Source organism: Nilaparvata lugens, chromosome 3 (assembly GCF_014356525.2).
Source record: "Nilaparvata lugens isolate BPH chromosome 3, ASM1435652v1, whole genome shotgun sequence".
NCBI lineage: Eukaryota > Metazoa > Arthropoda > Insecta > Hemiptera > Delphacidae > Nilaparvata > Nilaparvata lugens.
Genome location: NC_052506.1, coordinates 51,690,040 through 51,698,423, shown reverse-complemented (window position 1 = coordinate 51,698,423; position 8,384 = coordinate 51,690,040).

Genomic DNA, 8,384 nt, shown 5'->3' with positions numbered 1-8,384 from the left:
ATTCATGATCAGGGTCGTGAGCACTATTATCAAAACCGTGAAAGCCATCTTCTAGACCAGTTTCGTGGGGGTCAGTAGCAATATTCGCAAACCCGCGAAAGCCATCTTCAAAACCTAAAAAATCATCTTCCTCATTTTCCATCATGTGAACATTATTAGGACGAGGCAGAGCGTCCGCTACGTAATTGGTCTTCCCATTTATGTAAATAATATCAAAATCAAATTCCTCTAATAATAGTTTTCATCTAATGAGTTTCGAGTTCGGTTCTTTGATGCTATGAAGCCACTGGAGAGGCTTGTGATCAGTTTGAATGAGAAACTTCCGTCCGTATAAATAAGGTCTGAAATATTTACAGCACCAGACAATAGCCAATAACTCTTTTTCTATGGTGGAGAGATTGATCTCATGTTTATTCAAAGTTCGCGAAGCATACGCTACTGGTAGATCTTTTCCTTCAAAAACTTGGGATAATACCCCTCCTATAGCATAATTGCTCGCGTCAGTCGTAACAATGAACTGTTTAGAGAAATCAGGGAGTTGTAATATTGGACTGTTCTGTAACATTGTTTTCAATTTCTCAAATGCATTTACATATTCTGTATTATTAATATCGATCTTTACATCCTTTTTCAATGCCTGAGTCAGAGGTTTTGCGATTTTTGCATAGTTCTGTATCATTTTCCTATAGTAGCCTGTTAACCCTAAGAATTGTTTGATTTGTTTTTCGGTTTTAGGTATTTTAAAATCCTTTATGGCCTGCAATTTGGCTGGGTTGGGTTGAATACCGCGTTCTGAAACAATGTGGCCAAGGTATAACAATTCTCTTTTGAAAAATTCGGTTTTGTCAAGCTGTATTTTGAGATTGTGATTTTGTAGTTTCTTGAAAACAGATTTTAAATGTTTCAAATGTTCTTCCAAATTGTCAGAGAATACTATTATATCATCCATATATACTAATACATTCGGCATTTTAGCAAATAATATATTCATATTTCTTTGAAAAAATGGGGGTGCATTTTTCAGCCCGAAAGGGAGCCTAAGAAACTCGTAGTGACCATCTTCCGTTGAAAAAGCAGTTTTAGGAACAGATTCTGGGTCCATTTCGATTTGATGGAAACCTGAGTACAAATCTATTGTGGAGAAATAAGTGGCTCTCCCAATTTTACCGAAAAGATCTTCAATGTTTGGTAAAGGATATTTATCAGCTATTGTCTTGTCATTAAGTTTCCTGTAGTCTATCACCATTCTTATTTTCTTTTCTCCTGAAGCATCTAGTTTTTTTGGAACAACCCATATTGGGGAATTGTATGGAGAGTTGGAGGGTTGAATGATTTTATTTTGCAGCAGTTTATCAATTTCGATTTGTACGTCTTTCTTGAATATTTGGGGGTACCTATAGTTTCGTGTGTACACAGGATTGTCATCTACAGTATTGATCTTATGTTTTAATAAGTTTGTTGAACCAAGAGGAATATTATCAAGCTTTATTATGATTCCAGCAGCAGGCAGTAGTCTACATCAACGAGAGTCTAAGTCCGGCGCGGAGAAGAATTTTTGCAGCTGCCAGGGAGGCTAAGAAGAAATATGACTATGCTTATCTGTGGGTGCAGAACGGGAAGATACTAATGAGGAAGGAGCAGGGTAAACCGATTGTGAAAATATCGTCGTTGAGTGATCTCGATAGACTGTAAATTGTTTTTTCTTAATGTTTCAATACTAGAGGAAAATATCAATGACTTTCGTTTATTGCAAAAATTTCGCTTTCGCTATTCGGGCAGAAATAAGGAATGTTTAATTTTTCATTGTTTGTTTTCTCTCCTATATAAAATTGATTTCTCTAGTTGGTCAAACGTTTTATATTACTTATATTATTTGATAATAGTATATCGTAGAGGTTATGAATCCAATTGTGCACATTGGGTCAAGCGATGTGCTCTAGTTGGTTTATCTCAATTTTTGTGTAATGATAACATTTTCAGCATTGGAAAGCATAGTACTGGTGACACAAATTCTATCACTCAGTTCAGAGCTTTATCAAGCTCCGTTATGATTGTGATGGCTATCCCAGTCGAATTGATAACAGATTTTTGTAGCGGTCTATCGTTGTTTATTATCAATCATGTTAGTTTAAACTGTTTTCTTCTATTCATATTATGTTCTGGTGGAGTTGCTTTTGCCAAATTGATTTTCATTTGTTCAAAAGATTCATTTATTTTTCCCCCATTTATATCAAATTTAAGGAAAAGAGTGCAATTGTTGATTGATGCTAGTTAATTTAAACTTCAAAGTTAGCGAATGAATAATTCTGAAACGACTCTTTTAAGCTCAATTGATGAAGTGAATGAGTTTTTTGATTCGGATTCTGGTATTTTGTTCTTCCATCAAAACATCCGAAGCCTAAATACTAATTTTGATAACTTCCTTTCATACATTAATAATTTAATAACCAAGCCACATATAATAATTTTAAGTGAAGCCTGGTTGCAGGATATGAATGAATTAAATTTATATAATATTGTCGGATATGAAAGCTTTGCTGCTGCTGGTTCTGTGACGAGGGCGGGCGGTGTTGTGATCTTTGTTCATTCTTCTATTACTGCCACTAAAAAGGATTGTTGCATTGCTGACTGTGACTCACTGTTACTTTTTTGTAAATACAAGAATTATTTATTTAATGTGTTAGGTTTGTACAGATTTCACCTAGGTGATCGGCATACATATTTATTGCCAGTTTTGATAGTTTCTTGGCTACCACCAGGAGCTCAGATTTATATTGTCTAGGGGATGTTAACCTAAATGTTAGTGTTTCGGATGTTTATAGTGATTCATATCTAAATTGTCTCAATGGAAATGGTATGCAGCAGTTAATAGATATAGGGACGAGGGTAGTGGGGTCATCTTCAACCTGTATTGACCACTTATCATATCGTTCAAATCTTTTTGTCATTGACAAAGTTGCTGTCATTGAAACCCTAATCACGGATCACCGGGCGGTGGCTTGTATTTTGCCTATAGTTATTGAAAAGAGAAGGATTCAGCAGTCTGAATTTAAAAAATTGGACCACAAGCGTTTGAGTACCTTATTAAAATATGAAAATTGGGAACCTGTCTTTGAAGAACCCGAAACTAACAAAGCATTTGATATTTTTTATCAAATCTTAAATAACTGTATTGTAGAATCACAAAAAATATTAAATACAAACAGAACATAAAAATGTTAAAGCCCTGGATGACTCCTGGTTTGTCCAATGCCATTTATGTAAGAGACAAATTGCATAAGATGCATAAAAATGATCCAAACAATTTGATCCTCAAAAGAAAATTCGTAAATATGAAAGATAAAATAAAGGTATGGGTGAAAGAGGCCAAACTTCTATTTTACTCTTCACAGTTATTCATTCAAAAACATAACCCCCGAGAAAAATGGAAAACAATAAAAACACTTTTGCCAGTAAAAGACAATAATAAAGATACGGATATTGTGTTGCAGGAGAATGGTAATTTAATTGATGACAACCGCCTAGTTTCTGACGTAATGAATAAATACTTTATTGAAATGCCTAAGAATCTTTCTGATTCTTTTCCTGCTTTACCCACCCATATTCAGGCACAATCTTCAGAGTCCTTCAGAATTAAAACTAGCCATAATCTATTTTTTTCAGCCCTGTTACACTTGTTGAACTCAAAACATTTGTTGACTCTCTTTCTACTCGTAAAAGTTCGGGTGACGATGTTGTGACTGCTAGAATCCTTAAAGATAACTTTTCTTCTATTTCTTCAGTTCTTTTATATTTGTTTAACTTGTCGTTGGTATCTGGTTGTTTTCCTGAAATACTGAAGTCGGCTACTGTTGTTCCCATCTTCAAAAAGGAAATAAACTCAGTAAAGAAAACTACAGACCCATCTCATTATTACCAGTCATGTCAAAACTATTTGAAAAAATTATAAAAACTAGATTACTTTCATTCCTCAATAGCTGCAACTTTTTTTCGGCCTGCCAGTTCGGTTTCAGGGAAAATCTCTGTACAGAAATTGCCTTACAGCATCTTTTGGAATATGTCTATTCAGGATTAAACAGTGGCTGTAGTGGCAAAACAGCGGGAATCTTCCTGAATATTAGTAAAGCATTCGATACAGTTAATCATAGTCTGTTGTTCCGCAAGCTGGAGAGTGCTGGTGTAGGGGAATTCCACTAGATTGGTTTAAGTCCTTCCTACAGGGTAGGAAACAGTATGTAAGGATCAGAAACGTTGCAAGTGAAGTATTACCCATAACTTGTGGTGTGCCGCAAGGTTCGGTTCTTGGCCCTATTCTCTTCTTAATTTTTGTAAATGATTTGTATAATGGTGAATTGAATGGACGGATAACTGCTTTTGCGGACGACACTGCTCTTTCATATAAAAGTAATAACCTTCAAGATTTACATCAGAAAATGCAGTCTGACTTGAACAAAATATCTCTATGGTTTACATGTAACAAACTTAAAATTAATGTAGTCAAAACTAATTATATGATGTTCAGTCTCTCTGGAAGTGCTGACTTGCCTGCTCCACTGCGCTTTCACTCTCCGGTTTGTTCCTATTCTAGCTGTGACTGTCCCAGTATCAGTCCAGCAAAGACTATCAAATATTTGGGTCTTTCACTGGATGAAAATCTGAATTGGAGGCAACAAATTGAAACTCTAAAGAAGTCTTTAAGGTTCTATTTGATGATTTTCCATCGCATTAAATAAATGTAATGAAGGAACTTTATTTTTCATTTGTACATTCCAAAATTGAATATGGAATCACATGTTGGGGAAGCTCCTATTACGCTAACCAGGATCCAATTATTAAACTTCAAAAAGCTTTTATAAGATTGATAACGGGCAGTAGGTTTGATGATCATACATTTCCACTGTTCTGTCATCTTAGAATTTTGCCTGTCAGGTTCCTATATGTATTCAAGGTTTTGTCATTGTTCTTCAATATAAGTGGAAATAGAGGTGTGACAATTGATTACTGTCAGCCTGTTACCGCACTTCGCAAGACCAGGCGGACTGCGGCTTCCCAAGTCAGATGTCCTAAACCCAATTGCACTCTTTTTCGTAAAACGTTCATTTTCCTGGCACCTAGATTTTATAATGCTTTGCCGCTTGAGGTCAAGAATGCCATTGCTGCATATAATTGTGGAAATAAGATTAAGAGATTAATTAAAATTTGGCTTTTGTCACTCACTCCCGAAGCTCTAGAGTTTTGTTCATAATTATTGTTTAATCCGTCTATTTTTCTTTCCATTCTGTTAACTTTGCATTCTGTTATCTTGCTTTTCTTTTTATTTTTTCTCCTCTTTATTTTTTTTTTGTATTTTCCCTGCTCTTCTTACCGTTTTTTTTTGCAACATAAATCAATAAATTAATCTTTTCACACAATTTGAATCTCTATTTTTAATGATTTTCTTTTGCTTTCTCTAATTAGCATCATCTCTTTAATAATTAAATACTAATATCCTATTTTGATTACAGCCCATAAATGTTTTTTTTTATCTCTCTTTTTTCTTTTTTTCAGTCCATTCTATTGCTTTAGTAAAATAGTGTGTTAGACTCCCTCCAGCGGTCCGTAAGTTGCATCTTACGTGCTGGATTGTATTTTTCTCAATAAGTAATATTAAATTTGGTTTGATTCGTTACTATGCAGCTATGTATATTATAAACTTGTTTATTTGTTTTTTTTATATGCATGTATTTTACTTTTTCTTGTATTGAGCTTATTGATAATAATAAAACTTACTTACTTACTTATTATCGCAGGGAATTTCATAATTAAATCGAATATCTCTCTTTTTTCTTCGTCATTCATGTGGTCAGTTCGTAAAGTTTCATGGATCAATTTCTTTATCAATGCAAAATTTTCAGGACGTGTGGTCATTGAGTCATTATGCGAGTCAAGAATCGTTTCTACTTCCTCAATTTCCATGGGTTCAGGACTGATGGTCATGAGTTCATGAGAGAAAGCTATACAAGTACATTCACCATTAACAATATCAACTATACCTTCTTCAATACAATAGTTAGAATTATTTATAGGTTTAAGTAATCCCTGTCCTACAGTGGGAATAGACCTAACTGGGATAGTTATTACATTAAATCCAGGTTTCAATTCAATTTGTTTTCTACTAGAATTAATTACAGATAATAACGGTTTTGATACGTTGCCATAATCTAACGTATTAGTCTCATAATTTACATGGGCCTTGAGTTGTTGCATTGTTTCATTACCTAAAAGAATATCGTACCTGTCGGAAAAATCATATATATACATCTTAATTCTAGAAAGATTTGGAAATAATGTGGATGGACCAAAAAATATATACTCATGTCCACCACTTGTACCAGCCGGGGTTTTTACAACAAATTTTTCCTTATATCTAGTTACAGTTGGTGGTACAATTGCAGGATGTACATAATTCATCATCGATCCAGTGTCAACAAGCCATTTTCTGTTTACATCATCGACAAAATAGGGTAGCGATTTATCAATAATATTCAATTCAAGCTCTATGGGGGGGTTTCCGCCGGATTGGGGCCACACCCTAAAAAATGATCTGCCATTTCATTCACAGCTGATGTTAGATTGTTGAGTTGCGATTGCAACAATTGAATACGAGTCGATGCATTTACTTGATTGATATCATCATTTGATTCATCGAGATAGTGAAGATCCTGGAAAGGATTGTTTCTTGCCGAATTGTTAGCATTTTTATTAGTAGAAGCAGTACGCATGGAGACAGTATTCTGCGAGTCCCAGTTGTGAGACTGTTGAATGTTTCGTGCTCCGTTTGAAAAGTTACGAGAATAGTTATTGAAAGATTTCGGTTGGAAATTTTGAAATTGCGACTGCTGGAAAGTAGAGGTAGAGGGAACTACACTTTGTTGGAAATTAGAATGTTGAGGCTGTTGAAAATTGATTTGTTGAGGTTGTTGGAACCGATTCTGAGTAGTGAAGGGTTGCTGGAACCGATTCTGATTGAAGTGTTGCTGGCGGAAATTCCGAGGAGAGAATTGTCGGAATTGATTGAACACTGGTTGTGGTTGAAAGAAATTCCGCGGTTGGAACTGAGAATTGATTTGCTTTTCACTCACTGCACTTTTGTCACTTACAGGCTCTGCACATTTTAATTGTTTCAAAACAATGCTACAATCACTGCGCAGGGTATCGCGGGCGTCGTCCAAGTTCTTGAGTTTGTATACTTGAAGATGAGCTCCGAGTGTTGGATGAACACCGTGAATGAGCGTGCGGACAAGAGTTGTATCGAGTTGTTCGAGAAGATGTTTCAGGAGATCCCCGGTTACACCATCAAGCTTATAGCGGGTCACCACTCTGGTGCGTTTTTCACTGAGTCTTTGTAGGAAGTCGAGGGGGTGTTCGTATTGGAATGATTTCATTACAGCAATTTCGGCTATTAGGTCAGGGACCCCAAATTCTTTAAAGCGTAAGTCCCGTTTTCGAAAATATCCGAAAACAAGGAAGTTGTGGCTGTTTTTAATAAAGCTTTCTATTATCATATAATTATACGGTAAAAACGAACAGGTACTGTACTATACAGTACGTAAGTACTGTAGCTATTATAATACAACTCAGCCTACACTGTATTCGTGTAGGGAATTTGGTAGGATATTTATCTTGATTTCTGAAAATACCCCAAAATAAGGGAGTAAGATAACTTTGAAAAACCAAAGTTTTCCTGCCGATTGAAGAAACATTAAAAATTAGTCTAAGACATATTATGTCTTAGACTAAAAACGTGTAACAAATATCAGATCACCATTCAAGCTATCAAGCTTTTCATAAATTTATTTGTCTCCTCATGGCAGAAGGTTTGCGCCCAACGTTTTCACTTAAACATTTCTGTGATTAAATTGTGATAGAGCACATTATCGTATTGATCTTCTAAATCCAGTTACATGTACATCGATTTTCGTAAAATTGATTTTCTACCGTTCCTATGAATTCTAAGAATTCTTTATACAGGTTCAGCACAACTTCTTAAATAACATTATGTTTGCTTCAACAGAATTCATAAGGACGACAAAACATCGAACAACAAAAAAACGCTTTCTGAGTAACTGGTTTTAACAAAGCATGGCTTCACGAAATACAGTACGATAATTTAGAATAGTTGGTACAATGGTTATGCTTTTCGCATTATGGCAGCACTGTGCTTGCTCACTCACTTCTCCAGTTGACACTTGTTGACTTGTCAGTTGTTTACTTGACTTGACTTTGACACCTGTCATTACGCGATGTCTGAGTTTGATGTGGAGCTGTTGATTACTGCAGTTTGCAACAGACCTGCTCTTTGGGATAAAAGTCTTGACATCTACAAGGACCGGAATGAAGTCGCC